This window comes from Rhinoraja longicauda, chromosome 20 (genome assembly GCF_053455715.1).
Source record: "Rhinoraja longicauda isolate Sanriku21f chromosome 20, sRhiLon1.1, whole genome shotgun sequence".
Taxonomy (NCBI): Eukaryota; Metazoa; Chordata; class Chondrichthyes; order Rajiformes; family Arhynchobatidae; genus Rhinoraja; species Rhinoraja longicauda.
This window is the reverse complement of record NC_135972.1, coordinates 12,720,941-12,735,699: the sequence shown is the minus strand read 5'-3', so window position 1 is coordinate 12,735,699 and position 14,759 is coordinate 12,720,941. Positions and strand designations below refer to the sequence as shown.

The 14,759-nt window shown below is 45.2% G+C and overlaps 1 protein-coding gene across 5 annotated transcripts in view; it reads left to right on the top strand.

Moving 5' to 3' along the window:
* The window catches only part of LOC144603566 (neuronal cell adhesion molecule-like), a 352,237-nt gene that overhangs the window by 218,066 nt on the left and 119,412 nt on the right, over window positions 1-14,759 (top strand). Inside the window, exon 1 of one of the 5 annotated variants that reach the window (XM_078416959.1) lies at window positions 7,501-7,516. The exons of 3 other annotated variants lie outside the window; for them this stretch is intronic. The gene's annotated coding sequence lies outside the window, so the exon portion shown is untranslated. Of the gene's footprint in view, window positions 1-7,500; window positions 7,517-11,791; window positions 12,062-14,759 lie in introns of those variants that run through there. One more of the 5 variants, XM_078416963.1, reaches the window with a different exon arrangement.

Sequence of the window (14,759 nt, the reverse complement as noted above, 5' to 3'; positions counted from 1 at the left end):
ACAGCTGACAATGGCCTGTTTCCTTTATCGTAGTTACTTTATTTTGCATATCTTTCATTCATTTCTTCTGTATCACCTTCGATATCTCTCGTTTCCCTCTCCGCTGACTCTCAGTCTGAAGAAGGGTTGTGACCCGAAACGTCAGCTACTCCTTTTTCCACAGATGCTGTCTGACCTGCTGAGTTACTCCAGCATTTTGTGTCTATCTTCAGTTTAAACCAGCAACTGCAGTTCCTTCCTACACAAAAGACTAAACATGTTTAGTTGTCTGTTTATTTCAAGTCAAGTAAGGTGAAGTAATAAACGGATGAAAAAGGTGTTGGCTGAAGTAGGAAAAATACATCAGCGAAGATGTTACTGACAAGAAACAGCAATGAGGAACATTTTAATCAATAATCAACAGAGTCCATGAGTATATATCGTAGTAAATGCTGCCAATAATAATGCAGCATAAATGGAAAAGCAATTAAGAAAAGAACTGCAGGAAAAAAGGCTTTCGCTGAGTTTATGCGCATCAACGCAGAGAATAACAGAAGGGATTTATAGAGTCATAGAGTCATAAAGTGATAGTGTGGAAACAGGCCCTTCGGCCCAACTTGCCCACACCGGCCAACATGTCCAAGCTCCACTAGTCCCACCTACCCGAGTTTGGTCCATATCCCTCCAAGCCTGTCCTATCCATGCACCTGTCTAACTGTTTCTTAAATGTTGGGATAGTCCCTGCCTCAACTACCTCCTCTGGCAGCTTGTTCCATACACCCACCACTCTTTGTGTGAAATTCCTATTAAATCTTTTCCCCTTTACCTTAAACCTACGTCCCCTGGTCCTCAATTCACCTACTCTGGGCAAGAGACTCTGTGCACCTACCTGATCTATTCCTCTCATGATTTTACACTCAAAAGAGGTGTAAAAAATCTTGCACTCCTGCACTCCAAGGAATAGAGTCCCAGCCTACTCAACTACTCCCTATAGCTCAGACCCGCTAGCCCTGGCAACATCCTTGTAAATCTTCTCTGTACCCTTTCCAGCTTAACAACCCCTTTCCTATAACTTGGTGCCCAGAACTGAACACAATACTCCAAATGCGGCCTCACCAATGTCTTATACAACTGCAACATGACCTCCCAACTTCTATACTTGGATTTGGAGTAAATCATGGTTGTTGCATAATACAGCATAGAGGCAGGCCGAACATCAATACTAATCCGTGTAGGAAAAGAACTGCAGATGCTGGTTTAAATCGATGGTAGACACAAAATGCTGGAGTAATTCAGCAGGTCAGGCAGCATCTTGAGAGAGAAGGAATGGGTGACATTTCAGGTCGAGACCCTTCTTCAGACTGAATACTCAATACTAATTCTGTTTACCACTGCTTGGTCCATAGCCTGCAACACTCTGGAGATACAAGCGTTCATCTATCATCTTTTTAACTGTGGAGAGAGTCCCTGCTTCCATCACCTTCTCAGCTAGTGCGGTCCAGACTTCAACCATCATTGGGGTGAAAAAAATCAACCTCAGATCCTCTCTAAACCTCAATGGTTCACCTGAAACCTCTGCCTTGTATTCTAGCTCTTGCCTAACTGTGAGTTGGAAAGAAGTCAGAGTAACAATGTGGAAGCTGAGGAAATAAGAACCTAAATGATCAAAGAATGCAGGTTTAGGTTTAGGTTTATCATTGTCACATTTATCGAGGTACAGTAAAAAAAGATTTGCTTTGCATGCTATCCAAACAGATCAGATGTACCATAGATAGACACAAAATGCTAGAGTAACTCAGCGCGTCGGGCAGCATCCCTGGAGAAAAGGAATAGATGACATTTTAAGAGACTCTTCTTAAGACATACAATAGATGGATACAATCAGTTCAAACTCAAGTACAATTGATAGAGCAAAGGGGAAGAAACAGATTGCAGAATATAGTTCTCAAAATTGTAGTGTATCATCAGCTCCTTAGACAGTCCTCAATAGCGTAGAGATTCAATACGGTAGAGGTGAATCGAACGGTACCCTAGCTCATGGAAGGACCATTCAGAAGCCTGACAATTAAGTAAATAGTAACATAAAAGTAATAAAAGAAGAATTAAGCAAGGCCATTGAAGAAAATATCTGATAAACTCACACATAATGATAAAAATGGGCAAATATCGTAAATTATGTTCACTAGTATATGCAGATAAACATGATGGAATAATATTGAAAGAAACTCAATAGCTGGAAAGGCATTTGAAATAAAAAGAGAATCGTAACTGATAAACTAATCAAATGAATCGAGATGGATTGCATTGAAAGAGGTCAGGGACGAGATAGTGGGGCTGTTACATTTGTACAGTGCCAAGGGACTGCAGAAAGGCTAATGCGATTCCTCTATTCAATAAGAGAGATGCAACAACAGACCAATTAGCTTTTCATTGATGGCAGGATAGCGGGAGAATCCTTAATCAAAGATGTCATGGAAAAATCTCGGATTTGAAAGTACATTAAAGAATAGATAACATCATTTCAAAGGGGAAGATCATGCTTGAGTAACCTTGTTGAATTATTTATAGAAGTATCAGAAAGGTTAGTTAAGGGTCACAATATACTTTGTAACGGGCTTTGTGGAGTCGTTGCACAGCATAGTAATAAGGTCAGAACACATGGAGTCAGGAGACAAGATTAAAAGTGATATGGAATTCAAACTCATGAATGAGTTGGCAAATCGGAGGGAGTGGTGTTACTCAAGGGATTGATATTGGGATTTAGACTTAGATTTAGACCTAGTCTGCGCTAGTTCTATCCTACACGTGAGGGGCGACTCCACGCCAACCAATGATCCCCCCCCCCCCCCCGTACACTAGTTCTATTCTGCACATTAAGGGCAATTTACAGAAATCCATTAACCTACTAACTTGCACGTCTTTGGAGTGTGGGAGGAAACCGGAGCACCCGGAGAAAACCCACGTGGTCACGGGGAGAACATTCAATCTCCTTACAGATAGTGCCCGTAGTCAGGATCGAACCTGGGTCTCCCGCGCTGAAAGACAACATCTTTAGTTTAGTTTAGAGATACAGCGAGGAAACAGGCCCTTCGGCCCACCGAGTCTGCGCCGACCAGCGATCACCCCGTACACTAACACCATCTTACGCACTCGGGTCAATGTTACAATTTTGCCGAAACCAATGTAACCTGCAAACTCGTACGTCTTTGAAGTGTGGGAGAAAACGGAGCACTCGGAGAAAACCCACGTGGTCGCAGGGAGAACTTACATACTCCGTACAGACAGCACTGGTGGTCAGGATTGCACACGGGTTTCTGGAGCTGTAAGGCAGCAACTCTACCGCTGCGCCACTGTACCACCCGTCATCCATCTAATTCTGTGACTCCATAAGTGATTAATTTGCATTGCCACTTGCATTAACTTTTGAACATGTCAACCCAGATTTTTTTTTCAGATTAAGAATAAGGGGTAGGCCATTTAGAACTGAGATGAGGAAAAACTTTTTCAGTCAGAGAGTTGTGAATCTGTGGAATTCTCTGCCTCAGAAGGCAGTGGAGGCCAATTCTCTGAATGCATTCAAGAGAGAGCTAGATAGAGCTCTTAAGGATAGCGGAGTCAGGGGGTATGGGGAGAAGGCAGGAACGGGGTACTGATTGAGAATGATCAGCCATGATCACATTGAATGGCGGTGCTGGCTCCAAGGGCCGAATGGCCTCCTCCTGCACCTATTGTCTATTGTCTATCTTACGGCAGTCAATAGGGTGCTGTTCATAAGTAAGAGGACAGCGACTAAATGCAGGACAAAATGAAGGTACATTTTCACCAAGGCACTGGGTTGGCAAATAAGACGTTATAGTAGTTCGTTTATGTGCGTTTGGGGCGTTGCCTCCTCATGTAGAGTGTCAGGTAGTTGACTGCAACACTGTACAAGCTGCCAGTGTCGAATTGTGAAACAAGTGTTCCCATCCGTGCTGCTCCTGAGTCTTGTTAAGCTTGTTCAGCATGCCACACTCTAATCATGGGTTGCCGGGAAGAATATGGCGGCCAGCTATGCCTTGGCAAAAAAATGTTCAAAGGGGGAGAAATCTGGAATGGCAGATTCAGAAGTTAATGCAAATGGCCGTGCAAATTAAGGCAGCCACGAAAAAGAAACAGGCAAGCGGCTCGGTTTCACAATCCAGGGATAGAGTTGCAAAACAGAAGAATTGTGTTACATTGTGGAGAACGTTAGCCAGACCACACTTGGAATATTGTCAACCGTTCCAGTGTGTGAAGTGAAACATCAAGCCAAGATCCTGTCTTTTCATTTTAGTTCCCAGTTTTAAAGATACAGCATGGAAACAGGCTCTTCAGCCCACCGGGTCTACCCCAGCCGTTGATCACCCTTTCATACTAGTGCTGTGCTAACCCACTTTCCCATCCACCCCCTGCACACGGGGCAATTTCTCATCCACCCCCTGCACACGGGCCTATAAACCAACAAATCCGCACGTCTTTGGGATGTGGGAGGAAACGACGGCACCCAGAGGAAACGCATGGGGTCACAGGGAGACCGTGCAAACTCCACAGAGACAGCATGCGGAGTCAGTTTCAAATGCAGGTCTCTGTCACTGTGAGGCAGCAGCTCCACCAGCTTTGCCACCCTGTCTGTTGATTGTGTGAATGTTCAGGACCCCCTGGCTCCATTTGAAGTTGTATGAGAATTTTCCTTGTTGTTTGATGAAACGTTTCTCACTCAGTGCCCCACCTGGTTCGATCTGCCTGTCACCCTTCTCCCCTTCTTCATCCACTCCACCAACCATCCTCTGGCGCCTTGTCTCTCCCCTTCCCCTCTCTTCATATTAAGCGGGCTATCTTCCCTCACCACTCTTAGTCCTGATGCAGGGTTTTGACTTAAAACATCAGCAATTTCTTGTCCCCACACAGATGCTGGTTTGCCCGCTACGTTCCTCCAGTAGATTGTTTGTTGCTCCAGTACAATTGAAACCTGATCACCTGGCTATTTATTCGGTTATGGAAGATTATCTGAAAAAACCCGACAATTGGGTCAATATTTTATCCACTGCAAATATACACTGGCATAGGAATGCATCAGAGCTGCCTGCCATTCTTATGTGCAGCACACCAAGGCTCCCTCGACATCTGTATCTTCCTGTCTTTGACCATCCATGCTCAGATTGGACACAAGCCGTTAAGTAATAACAAAGAACTGCAGATATTGAGGGATGAAACTAAAAAAAGAATCAAAGTGCTGGAGTAACTCTGCGAGTCTGGCAGCTTCTCTGAAGAACATCAATAGGTGATGTTTTGGGTCAGGACACCTTCTTCAGACTCTAAACCATTAAGGCCTTAAGATCAGTTTTCTGGGGTGAATCTAGAACGAGCCTGGAACACCCTTAATTTAAAGATCCCTGGAATTGCCTCATTCCTCTACCATTCCAGGTCACCTCCTTTCTGCAGCTGGCCTCCGTTCCGCCATTTTTCTCCCGGCACTTGCATCAAAGTCTCTGCCCACCTCATCCTGAGTTCTGGCTGCTTTGGCTTCAAGAGTAAAGGGGGGGGGGGGGGGAGTGGCACAGTGGCACAGTGGTAGAGTTGCTACTTTACAGTGTCAGACACCTGGTCTTGCTCCAAACTACGGCTGCCGTCTGTACTGAGTTTGTACGTTCTCCCTGTGACCACGTGGATTTCCTCCCACACTCTAAAGCCGTACAGGTTTGTAGCTTAATTGGCTTCACCAAAACTGTAAATTGTCCCCAGTGTGTAGGATAGTGCTAGTGTACGGGGTGATCGGAGCCGACTCGGTGGGCCGCAGGGCCTGTTTCCATGCTGCATCCTGGAAAGTCTACAGTTTAAAGTAAAGCTAAGAGTGTTTAATTGACCTGCGCACCCGAAACGGAACAATTACATTCTTATTTACTAAGGCTTTACTGACACATTAGCACAACAACGCAACAAATAAATATGCAGGAAAAAATAATCCAAAATATTCTCAGTTACACTCTGTAACTGGAACATAATGGTGCAAGCCAAAGTATGTAGTGCGACCCTTGTATAAAACCCTTCTATCCATTGTCGGGCTCAGCTTGGCTATAGTTGACATGTAATTGGACTGTTTTTGACAAGCTGCGTACAGGCACTGTCAGCTATAATTAATTGTTACAGAGTCTGCTTTCCCTCTCTGTGTTTTACAGCGGATTCCTGTAAAAATGGGAGGTTGCAGAATCATCTTCTCCAACTTCTACCTGATGAGTCCCAGGTGATTGCATCTGGGACTTGCAAGCCTCTAAATAATCCCTCTTGCACTCACTCCAGATTCAGGCCGGAAGGGAGGCCAAATATTTAAGGGGTATAATTCATTGATTTTTCTGTCCTTGTTAAGAATTTCCAATGCCTTCAGAACGATAGCAACTGCATTTTATAAAATTCACACACGCACACAAAGAACAGTTGCTCTACTCTAAAGGACGCAAAGTGCTGGAGTAACTCAGTGGGTCAAGCACCATCTCCGGAGAACATGGATAAGTGGCGTTTCGGGTCGGGACCTTTCTTCAGGCTCCAAGTGCACCATCTGATTCTAACCATTGGTCGTTAATAATAAGGACATCGATTGAACTGTGCGACTGGATCACACTTTTTGAACTTAACCTCAGTCCAGTCAAGCTAGATAGAGCTCTTAAGGATAGCGGAGTCAGGGGGTATGGGGAGAAGGCAGGAACGTGGTACTGATTGAAAATGATCAGCCATGATCACATTGAATGGTGGTGCTGGCTCGAAGGGCCGAATGACCCACTCCTGCATCTATTGTCTATTGTCAAACCAAGTCCATTTGTATTGCCCTGTTAATATTGCCTGGGCTTATGTCCATTGTCCATCCAATGCCAGAAACCAGGTCAAGGAGAGCTCACCTCCCTTTTCATAAGTTCATATGTGATAGGCGTAAAAATAGACCATTCGGCCCATCAAGTTTACTTTGCCATTCAATCATGGCTGCTCTATCTTCCCCTCTCAACCCCATTCTCCTGCCTTTGCCCCATAACCTCCGACACCTGTGCTAATCAAAAACTTTGAATGCATTCTTAGTGCGCCTGTACATTCAATATTGGTTAACTCCGGCCTTGGCCAGCACCGAACCACTCAACCCAAGTCGCCCCACAGACTACGGCTGTTCCCAATGCCGTCAGTCAAATACCCGCCCTCCCTTTTGCCAAACTATGGATATAAACTATTGATTCCTACGACGTGCTACTCCCAGCTACTCCTGGAGTGCAGCCTTGACCGGAGGTGGGGGTTGGTGGGAACGATGTCAGGTCAGTGAAGATGGATTGCAGTGTGTCAACAAGGGAGTAATTATAAAAGGGAAAAGAGCAAATCACAAGGGCACATTTGTTCGAAGGCTTGGATAAGAGATAATTTGGCATTAGGTCATGTTGGAGTGAATAGTCCATCTACTTGCTGGGCTGGCCAAGGATTCTGCAACAGAAACCAACACCATTTTCCGATGAAGTACGGGAATAACAATGAGTGAGCTGGAAATGTATACATTTCTTTCTAAAAATATTATCTATTTTGCTGAGCAAATGTTTGAGACCTCCTGTGAATATTGCAAAACTTTGTTTGGGCTCAGTCCTGGTCTTTTGCACGCTGATATTTAAAAAAATTGGCATTGGTATTGTTTAGTTTATTATTGTCACATGTAGCCAGGTCTTGTGCTCTCCAGTCAGCAAAAAGACTACGCATGATTGCAATCTAGCCATCCACAGCGTACAGATACAGGATAAAGGGTATAACGTTTAATGCAAGATGAAGTCCGGTACAGTCGGGTTAAAGATAGCTCAAAGATTTCCAATGAGGTAGATGGGAGGTCAGGACCACTCTCAAGTTGGTGAGAGCACCTTTCAGTTGCCCGATAACCACTGGGAAGAAACTGTCCCTGAATCTGGAGGTGTGCGTTTTCAAACTTCTGGACCTCTTGCCTGATGGGAGAGAGGGGAAGAGTGAATGACTGGGGTAGGACTCAGCCTTAATTATGCTGGTGACATTGGCTTATTACTGTCACATATAAAGAATAAACAAAAAATGTAATTTTGCTGCTATCCAGTTAGATCACCCGATACATGAACACAATTTAACCATCTAGATGTTTAACATGTAGTGCATAAAAGACAGGAAATATGGTGCAGAGTATAGTATTACAGACAGGGAGAAAATGTAGATAAAATAGAGCAAGGGGTGCAAAGAGGTAGTTTGAAAATAAAGCAATTATTGCAATTTTAATTAGTCTTCATTGTACGGTGGTGCAGCGGTAGAGTTGCTGCCTTACAGCGAATGCAGTGCTCGGAGACCTGGGTTCGATCCAGACTACGGGTGCTGTCTGAACGGAGTTTGTACGTTCTCCCCGTGACCTGCGTGGGTTTTCTCCGAGATCTTCGGTTTCCTCCCACACTCCAAAGACGTACAGGTATGTCAATTGGCTTGGTAAATGTAAAAATTGTCCCTACTGTGTGTGTGGGATAGTGTTAATATGCGGGGATTGCTGGCTGGTGCAGACCCGGTGGGCCGAAAGACCTGTTTCCGCGCTGTATCTCTAAACTAAACTAAACTAAACTAAACTACATTTGTAATTTCACTTTCACGTTTGTTCCACTGTTGAGCTGCCTTTGGGCCACTCTTGTAAAGAGTTAAAACTACCATCCTATTTACCTTCCCTGATTGATGGTGACCATGAAAAAGAACTAGCTTCAGTTAAAGTCTGTGCTGTGAAGCAAGCAGCTGCTGACATAGCCAAGTCTGTACAAAGGTTTCTGTAGGTGGATGGGAATATGGGGTTGAGGTTATGTTTTGATCGGCCTTGATCTTATAACAATCGTGCATGGGCTCTATGTGCCTAGTGGCCTATTTAGTTTAGAGATACAGCGCGGAAACAAGTCCTTCTGCCCACTGAGTCCGCACCCACCAGCGAGCCCCACACATTAACACTACCCTACACACACTAGGGATATTTTTTTAAACATTTACACAAAGCCAATTAACCTACAAACCTGTACGTCTTTGGAGTGTGGGAGGAATCCGTAGATCTTGGAGAGAACCCACGTGATCACGGGGAGAACGTACAAACTATACAGACAGCACCCGAAGTCAGGATCGAACCCAGGTCTCTGGCGCCACAAGGCAGTAGCTCTACTGCTACGCCACCGTGCTTATATGTTTATAAGCTCCACCCTTCCCTGCACTTGGTCCTCACTTTACACATGACTAGTCCTGCACCAGCATATCATCCTTTGCCATTTCCACCAGTTTCAACAGCACCTCATCATCATCTCCTTCTACTTTCCTCAGGAACCTCAAGAGATCTGTCTCCTTGACTCATCCCTTCTCACCCACCCCTCTGCATCCCCAGAAACTTTCCCCTGCAAATGATAGGAGGTGCGATCACCTTGTCCCTTCACCTCCTCTCTGACCACCCTCCAGGGATGTAAACAGTTTTTCCATGTGAGGCAGAGATTCACTGCACCTCCCCCAACCTGGTCCAGGGCATTTGATGTGGCCTCCTCTGTAGCAGCGAGATCGAGATCAAGCGTACCTGTGACTGTTTAGCAGTGCCTGCTCCTCGGCCTTCTCCACTGCTGTGACGAGGCCAAACGCAAACTAAAAAAATCAACAGCTCATGTTTCACTTGAGTAGCTTACAACACAAAAATATGAACATTGACAGACACAAAGTACTTGGCAGGACAGGCAGCATCTTGGGAGAAAAAGGATGGGTGACTTTTCGGGTCAGGACTCATCTTCAGACTGATGAACATTGAGTTTTCCATTTTCAGATAACCCACATCCCCTTTCACTTGGGAAGCTTACACCCCAGCGGTATGAACATTGACTTCTCTAACTTCAAGTAACCTTTGCTTTCCCTCTCACTCCATCCCTCCCACTTCCTCGTTCTCCGACCAGTCTTACTGTCTCCGACTACATTTTATCTCTGTTTGCCTTGTTGTTACTTTCTCCCAGCAAACAATGATCTATTCTACATTTTCCTTGATCTCCATTCCCTTTGTCCTGTTTTCACACCGTACACTTCCTTGTCTATGCATCTCCCTCCCTGACATCAGTCTGAAGAAGGGTCTCGCCCGAAACGTCACCCGTTCCTTCTCTCCAGAGATGCTGCCTGTCCCACTGAGTTACTCCAGCATTTTGTGTCTATTTTTGGTTTAAACCAGCATCTGCAGTTCCTTCATACACATCACCTTGTTCCTTTCCCATTCCCACCACTCCTCCAAAGTTCTCTCTCCCTTCGTTCTTTCCAATCCTTCCTCATTCCCTCACCAGGTTCATCTGCCTATGATTTCCACCTCTCCCCCTTCCCCCTGTTCAAATAGTTCCACATACCTGCCAGCCTCCGGCCCACCCCTCCTCACACCTTTCCTCTTCCAACTTATCCTTTTTGCCTCCACAGATGTTGCTTGGCGGCTGATGGCCACTTGCTCCTTTGCCTATCTGTTAGTCAGGATATACATGAATCCATTGACTTTACATGTAGGAATGAACTGCAGATGCTAGTTTACACCAGAGATAGACACAAAATCCTGGAGTAACTCAGCGGGTCAGGCAGCATCTCTGGAGAAAAGGAATAGGTGATATTTCGGGTCGGAGTCTGAAGATGGGTTCTGACCCGAAACGTCACCTATTACTTTTCTCCAGAGATGCTGCCTGACCCGCTGAGTTACTCCAGCATTTCATCTCTATCTCCATTGTCCTATCCACAGATTGGAAGCAGGCCACTGCATCAAAAATAAATGTTCTGTTTTACCATCAACAGTGTGATAACTGCTGTGAAGGAATATTTAATATTTAGTATTTATACAGTTGGGATCTTACTGATAGATTAATGCCCCCTGATTGAAATATAATAACCAGCCAGAGAGGTAAAGGAAACGCTATAGATTATGTGAATGTAAAATAAGTCTCAAATATGATGAGTTTTCACCTGAAGTTTATTTTATTTATTGCTGGTTGGACTACATGCCTTGTCCTTTTGAAATAATTTATAATAAATTAAATGAGGAAGCATTGCAAGAATACAGGGCAAGAATAGTGGCACAGCGGTAGAGTTGCTGCCTTACATCGCCAGAGACCCGGGTACAGAGTTTGTACGTTCTCCCTGTGACCTCGTGGGTTTTCTCTGGGTGCTTCAGTTTCCTCCCACACTCCAAAGACATACAGGTTTGCAGGCTAATTGGCTTGGTAAAAAATGTAAATTGTCCCTAGTGTGTAGGATACGTTTAGTGTGCGGGGCTCGCTGGTCGGCGTGAACTCGGTGGGCCGAAGGGCCTGTTTCTGCGCTGTATCTCTGAACTAAACTAAACTAAACTAAACAGGGCAAAGAAACTAGCTTGGGTTGTTCTTCGAAGAAGCTAGCATGGAAGCGGTGGCTGAATGGCCTCCTCCTCCTCTGTTGTATTATTCTGAGACACAAAGCTAATATTCTAAAATAAGGCAGGCACAATGTGGCCAGGCTTAGCATGTCGAATAGGATTGCATTCTTGCACTTGCCTTTTTTTCAAGGACCTCAGAAGTGAATGAGCGTTTTATTGGGATTGCCTTACTGTCAGCAGAATCGACGGATTTGCCTGACACAGTTCTGTCAGACGCCACAAATCACGAATAGACTATTGGCCTCGGGCACCTTGTTGCGGTGGACAGCAGCGCGGCTACTAATTAGCCCCCTGAAAGTCTCAGAACCTAAGCCGTCATAGATTTGCTGTCACAAGCCTCCCACTCTGTGCAGCAGCCTCTGTGTTGCTGCCATTTCACCATGGATTATGCCCGGTGTCACTTCATTGCGAAGTGAGCTGGCAATCTGTGCGTAAACTGTGCACCGCTCAGCGGTTGCCGAAGGTACGGTGTGTTCCCAGATTGTTTTCTTTGTATGCCAGCTCTTCTAAACCGAGTGACTTACAGTGGATAATGGTTTAAAGTTTCCGTGGATTGCCAAAGTGTGTGGTTGAATGACTGAAAACCGCATACGTTTGAACTGAAATTGACTTCAGCATTGAATTGTGGATTTCCGGATGCAAAATAAAAATGTGAGTGTTTTGGGGTCTTTAGAAAAAAGGAATATCTTTTCAATCAGTATTTGTTTTGTTTTCTGGAGGTAATGGAATATGCTTGTCAACATATTTAATTGGTGCATGATTCAAGTCTGTGTGAACTTGTTTTAAGCAGAAGTTGTTCAATGCAGTGTATAGAGGACTTTTAATCGTTTAATTTAAGGCAAAGGATAATTCACAATTTATCTTGTGGTTTGTACTCTATCCCTTACTTAACCTCGGGTTATTGCCAACGTACAATGTTGGTGCACAGAAAATGAAATGTTTCTATTCAAGGCAACCAGTTTCAACATATATTTTATAAAACAAAGCAAAATTTGTTCAGCGTTTAATACCATTGATCTCTGCAAGGTGTATGACTATTCTGGGAATGGAGCCAAAAGTTTTCAGGGATTTTCTAGTAGAAACATGTTTTTAGTTATGTAACGATAGACGAAAGAAGCTGGAGTAACTCAGCGGGTCAGGCAGCATCGTGACCTGCTGAGTTAGTCCAGCTTTTTGTGTCTATCTTTGGGGTAAACCAGGATCTGCAGTTCCTTCCTACACTTTTTACTTGGGTGCTTTGTTTCATGAATGGACGTCTGTGCCACAATGCAGAGTTGAATTCATTCACCATTGTCTTGTTCAGTGCTCCCAGGTCTCAGGCATGGCACATTTGGAACTAGCCTTGTCGAACACTCCAGGAGCTATTGTGTATTTAGATTCAGGGTGAAGCGCATTGTTTGCCCTGTCAATGATTCCACGTCAGGCGCAGCACATCTGGAGCCAAAGAGAAGCAGCTCTTCCATTACCAGTCAGTGCTTCCAGGTCAGGTTAGTGCAGAGTGAAGCTCTCTTGTCAGGACTACAGGACGCTCACAGACGGCTACTGTTTAGCGATACAGCACGGAAACAGGCCCTTCGGCCCACCGAATCCGCACTGACCAGCGATGCCCGCACATTAACACTACCCGAGTCACGCTAGGGACAATTTTACGTTTATTCCAAGCCAATTAACCTATAAACCTGTACGTCTTTGGAGTGTGGGAGGAAACCGAAGATCTCAGAGAAAACCCACGCGGGGGAGAACGTACAAACTCTATACAGACAAGCAACCGTAGTCAGGGTGGAACCCGGGTCTCTGGCGCTGTGAGGCAGTAGCTCTACTGTTACGCCACCGTGTCGCCCACTGTCCTGTGTGGCACGGTGGCCTTTGCCTTACTTGTTGCCATGTGCTGTTTCTGGCTAGGATCACAAGCAGTTAGGAGCATACTGTCTCCACAGGTTCACACCTCCATATAAATTAGACAGCAACTGTTCAGGGCTGTTTCTTACGGGACCCTTTCCACATGGAAAAGACTAAAATTCGCACTTTTAACTCGCCTCAATAAAGATTGTGAAGCCGTGCCAAATGTGAACCCGAACCATGGTCGCTGTTACACAGTACACGGGCAGCAAGCAGGGTCTCGCACCAACAGCACGTATTAAGGTCAATCAAGCCAAAATGCAAGTGATTTGGTCCAAAGTCATTTGTATTGTCAGCTATGTATCAAGGGTAGCATTTTCTGCTTCTGGTTAGATCATAAGGGATAGGAGTATAAATAGGCCATTTGGCCCCTCAAGTCCACTCCGCCATTCAATCATGGCTGATCTATCTCTCCCTCCTAACCCCATTTTCCTGCCCATAACCTCTGACACCCGTACTAATCAAAAATCTATCTAACTCTGCCTTAAAAATATCCACTGACTTGGCCTCTACAGCCTTCTGTGGCAAAGAATTCCACAGATTCACCACCCTCTGACGAAAGAAATTTCTCCTCATCGTCCTTTAATTCTGAGGCTATGACCTCTAGTCCTAGACTCTCCCACTAGTGGAAACATCCTCTCTACATCCATTATATCCAAGCCTTTCACTATTCGATGATTAGAAGGTTGTGGCTTGATGTTCTTGTTGGAAGTCAATTAGAGGATAAAGTGGCACAATGGAACAGCTGGTAGAGACACTACCTCACAACGCCAGAGACCCGGGATTGATCCTGACTTCATCTGTGCTACCTATCTGTGTGTGGAGTTTATAGGTTCTCCCTGTGACCGTGTGGGTTTCCTTCACTACTCCGGTTTCCTCCCACATCCCAAAGACGTGCAGGTTTGTACGTTAATTGGCTTCTGTAAATTGCCCCTAATGTGTTGGGAGTGGATGTGAAAGTGGGATTACATAGAACAGGTGTGAACGGGTGATCGATGGTCAGTGTGGACTCGGTGGGCCAAAGGGGTTATTTCCGTGGAAAATCACAAGGTACTGGAGTAACTCAGTGGGTCAGACAGCATCTTTGGAGAACATGAATAGATGACAATTCGGGTCGAGACCCTTCTTTCGACTGATTGTTTCCATTGGGGCAGCAATAGAGCTGCTGCCTTACAGCACCAGAGCCCCGGGTTCGATCCTGACTACGGGTGCTGTCTGTACGGAGTTTGTACGTTCTCCCTTCTGACCACGTGGGTTTTCTCCGGGTGCTCTGGTTTCCTCCCACACTCCAAAGATGGTTTGGAGGATGTAGCCTAATATTTCAGTGGAGCAGTGAGGGATCTCAGCACTATCAAAGGATACAGCCTGGTGTCCCTGTATCCCTCTGAGAGATCCTTGCACTGTCAGCAGTGATAACATTTGTAGCCTTGCCTGCCCTCTCACTTATGAC